The sequence below is a fragment of the Ranitomeya variabilis genome, chromosome 2 (genome assembly GCF_051348905.1).
Source record: "Ranitomeya variabilis isolate aRanVar5 chromosome 2, aRanVar5.hap1, whole genome shotgun sequence".
Lineage (NCBI taxonomy): Eukaryota > Metazoa > Chordata > Amphibia > Anura > Dendrobatidae > Ranitomeya > Ranitomeya variabilis.
Window position 1 is genome coordinate 223606342 of NC_135233.1, and position 4681 is coordinate 223611022.

The window sequence follows — 4681 nt, forward strand, 5'->3', positions numbered from 1 at the left end:
TAGACAATGATTTGAGTGGAGGTCAAGCATGCACACCTCTGCGCCATTCAGGACTGGTCTGCAGAGCCCTGTTCTTGGGATCACTAGGATTCCCAGAGATCAGACCCCCATCGGTTGACAAGTTAGCCCCTATCTTTTGGATAGTGAATAACTTGTTGTTTTTTTGTTTCGTTTTTTTTGTAATAACACTTAAACACTTTTGAGCTTCTCCAACGCACCCTTAATTCTGCTGCCCAGTTAATCTACCTTTCTCCTCTGCCAAACAATATTTTAGTTACCAGTGCCCAATGACATACATGGCCATTCAGAACCTTTTCCGTCCATACATCTCTGACTGAATCTTCAACTACTTAAGGTCAAATTCACATATCCATAAAACACAATCTAAGTTTGGAGTGCAATGCACGGACTAGCCGCGGGTCTCCTAACTCGAATTTTACAACTTTATAGGCCTATATGAGGCAGTCAAGATCAAGTCAAGAGACCCTTGGCCAGTCTGTGCAAGGACCTTGTTTTACAGACGTCTTAATTTGGCCTAATGCATAATCTTGAGTCCTCGCATTTCACCCTACTTCTTGTCTGCTCCTCACATAAAGGCCTTCCACATACTCAGGAACCCAGGACCCCCATCAGTCAGATTCTCACCCACCTTTGAAATGTTCATTAACCTGACAACTCATCTAGTGTAAGTAAGCTAAGACCCCGCAATAACCCAGCTCTCCTTACACTGCCATATGCGCAGCTTCTACCTTCACTACTGTCTGATTCCCCTTGTAGATTGTAAGCCCTTGTGGGCAGGGTCCCTTCTCCTTCGGTACCAGTCTGCTCCTCATTTATTCATCTTTATTGCACTTGTGCTATTTATTACAAACCCTATTTTGACCTTTTTCATATGTTCAGCACCCTGGGTGCACCTGAATGCAGTGCTTAAAGTTTTTGTACTTTAGGGCTCATTTCCACTTGCGAGAAACATGTCCGTGTCTTGCATGTGGAAACCAAGCTGTGGCGCCGGCACTTTGGAGCGGAGCTGTGCAGCTCCATGTGTTCCTATGCGGCCGCACGCTCCGCTCTGGAGTGCCGGCGCCAGAGCTTAGTTTCCACATGCGAGACACGGAAGTATTTCTCGCAAGTGGAAACAAGCCCTTACCTGCATTCCCTTTTCAGGCTTCATTAACACTTCTTTGCCTGAGAAATCTCCTGGAGTCACATCTTCCAGAGAGATTTCCGGAAGCTTTAATGTGCAGGAAGGAGATTTACCAGCTCTTTGCTGATTTTGGGATGTATCCCCTTTTCCTATGAGGCTTTGGAATGATTTTGGAGAGTTTGCATTGATGTTATAACTACATGAGGCATCAGCTCTATAGAGAAGCCACCAGAGATGGTGTTTTGCATACTGGGTACTGTAGCGTTAGGCTACTTTCACACTAGCGTCGTGCACTGCACGTCGCAATGCGACGTGCCGACACAACGATGCTAGTGTTGAAAGCGCCGCACAACGAGGGCAGCGGATGATGTTTTTCAACGCATCCGCTGCCCCATTGTGAGGTGCGGGGAGGCGGGGGCGGAGTTCCGGCCGCGCATGCGCGGTCGGAAAAGACGGGAACGACGCACCAAAAAACCTTACATGTAATGTTTTTTGGTGGCGACGGAGCGACGCAACACGATGCAACCGTCGCACGACGGTTGCGACGTGTGGCAATCAGTCGCGATCCGTTGCTAATACAAGTCTATGGAGAAAAAACGCATCCTGCAAGCACTTTTGCAGGATGCGTTTTTTCTGCAAAACGACGCATAGCGACGTGCAGTGCACGACGCTAGTGTAAAAGTAGCCTTAGGCTGCAGTCACACTATTAGTATTTGGTCAGTATTTTACATCAGTATTTGTAAGCCAAAACCAGGTGAGGAACAATTAGAGGAAAAGTGTAATAGAAGCATATGCACCACTTCTGCATTTATCACCCACTCCTGGTTTTAGCTTACAAATACTGATGTAAAATACTGACCAAATACTAATAGTGTGACGGCAGCCTTAGTGTGAAGAATTTTTCATTACCTGGTGCATGCATCGGCCACGTGAGTAATGTGTCCCTGGACTGGAGCCTTCAGAACAACCTCCTACCACCCGGCAACTGCGGCTTCTTTTAAATAGCCTGGCGCAACATTACATGTGCATTGTGCCGCAACCGTGACGTTGTGCCAGGTTTGCTAATCAAAAAGGCAAAATGGATGGCCATACGTAGGAGGTTGATGAGAATCGATTCGCACCAACTCTTTTTCTTAGGCCATGTTCACACGTTCAGTATTTGTTCAGTTTTTTACCTCAGTATATTTGTAAGCCAAAACCAGGAGTGGGTGATAAATACAGAAGTGGTGACGTGTTTCTATTATACTCTTCCTCTGATTGTTCCTCTCCTGGATTTGGCTTACAAATACTGAGTAAACACCTATAAATAGCGAATTTAATTACGTCTAAGCAATATTAATCATACACACCAAAAAGGGATGCTAGACTGCACTAATAATATAATGTCAACTTTATTAAAGAACAGGTAAAACCGAATACATAAAAAATGAGACACCACAGAGAACAGACACAACTGGAAGGGATGGCTGGAAAATAAGTGGCTAACATAGAACAACTACCTCCCAATACGATATCAAAGCAGATAGTAATAGCACTCAACCAGTTCCAAAATATAACTACCGATATGGTGACTGAAAAAGTGCAACAGTGCAATCAATCAGACAATAAATTAATAAATATTCACAAATGTGAGGAAGTACCAAGTGGTATACTATATATTATATATTATAAGAAGTATGTAAAAAGCATCAGTCAGCATATCGGAAAGTATATCATACATCCATTAGTACATACCAGGAGGAACTTATTTACCTAATAGATGCCACCAGCCAGGGACCCGACCACACCCAACGCGCGTTTCGCTAGGAAAGCTTCGTCCAGGGACGAAGCTTTCCTAGCGAAACACGTGTTGGGTGTGGTCGGGTCCCTGGCTGGTGGCATCTATTAGGTAAATAAGTTCCTCCTGGTATGTACTAATGGATGTATGATATACTTTCCGATATGCTGACTGATGCTTTTTACATACTTCTTATAATATATAATATATAGTATACCACTTGGTACTTCCTCACATTTGTGAATATTTATTAATTTATTGTCTGATTGATTGCACTGTTGCACTTTTTCAGTCACCATATCGGTAGTTATATTTTGGAACTGGTTGAGTGCTATTACTATCTGCTTTGATATCGTATTGGGAGGTAGTTGTTCTATGTTAGCCACTTATTTTCCAGCCATCCCTTCCAGTTGTGTCTGTTCTCTGTGGTGTCTCATTTTTTATGTATTCGGTTTTACCTGTTCTTTAATAAAGTTGACATTATATTATTAGTGCAGTCTAGCATCCCTTTTTGGTGTGTATTACAAATACTGAGTTAAAATACTGACCAAATACTGACCGTGTGAACATGGCCTAAGGGTATGTGTCCACGTTCAGGATTGCATCAGGATTTGGTCAGGATTTTTCATCAGTATTTGTAAGCCAAAACCAGGAGTGGAACAATTAGGCCGGAGACACACTGGTGCGAGATACGGCCGAGTCTCGCTGGTTAAAAGCAAGCTGTGGCACCGGCATTCCGGAGCGGAGCGTGCAGCTGCATAGCAATACATGGAGCCGCACGCTCCGCTCCGGAGTGCCGGTGCCACAGCTTGCTTTTAACCACCGAGACTCGGCCGTATCTCGCACCAGTGTGTCTCCGGCCTTAGAGGAAAAGTATAACAGAAACATATGCACCACTTCTGCATTTATCACCCACTCCTGGTTTTGGCTTACAAATACTCATGGAAAATCCTGACCAAATCCTGATGCAATCCTGAATGTGGACACATACCCTAAGGCTGCGTGTCCACGATCAGGATGGCCGGCGGTATTGCCGGAGCGGCGAAGCCGCTCGGCGCTAAGCCCCGCACCCTTTCTGGGACGCGATGATGCCGGATGTGTACTGTACACATCCGGGATCATCGCACCCCTCGCCATAGGGTCCTGTGATATTACTTGCGGCGACGCAGCGTCGCCACAGGTAGCACGGACATGCTGCGATCTGAAAAGACGCGCCGCATGTCCGGAGTCGCAGGGCCGCCGCGTGCGGGTTTCCACGCATAGTGGACACGGGATTTCAAAAAATCCCCTCCACTATGCTGGAACATCTGGACGCTGCATGTTTGACGCTGCAGCGTCAAACACGCAGCGTCTACTGACCGTGGACACATACCCTTAGAGAGATTTATCAACATTAGCATAAGAAGAAAATTGGGGCCGTTGCCCAGGGCAACCAATCAGGTTCCAACTTTAAGTTCATAGTAGTCAACAGCAGCTACCTACCAGAAGAGTTGCTAGGGGCAACTGCACCATAGTGCCCACTTTCACTAACTTGTGCTAAGCTCCAAAAATAAAATGCAAAAAAACCCCAGTCAAATGTGCATTGTTTTAGGGTTACAGAACATATCACAGAGAATGTAATATATAAAATTAAATGACTGTATTTTGAATTATCTGCATTGTTAAATAAAGTTCGTTGAAAAGAAGCAAAACGCTCCGAACGTATGCTCCCATGGCCATGCAGTCTGTTGTTAATAAAGATTGTTGAGGAAAAAAAAAAA

General features: G+C 44.9%; 1 protein-coding gene across 1 annotated transcript in view; it reads right to left on the reverse strand.

Annotated features, from left to right (window-relative positions):
• PFKFB1 (6-phosphofructo-2-kinase/fructose-2,6-biphosphatase 1) overlaps nucleotides 1–4681 on the reverse strand; it is a 724603-nt gene that overhangs the window by 531875 nt on the left and 188047 nt on the right. The window lies entirely within an intron of this gene.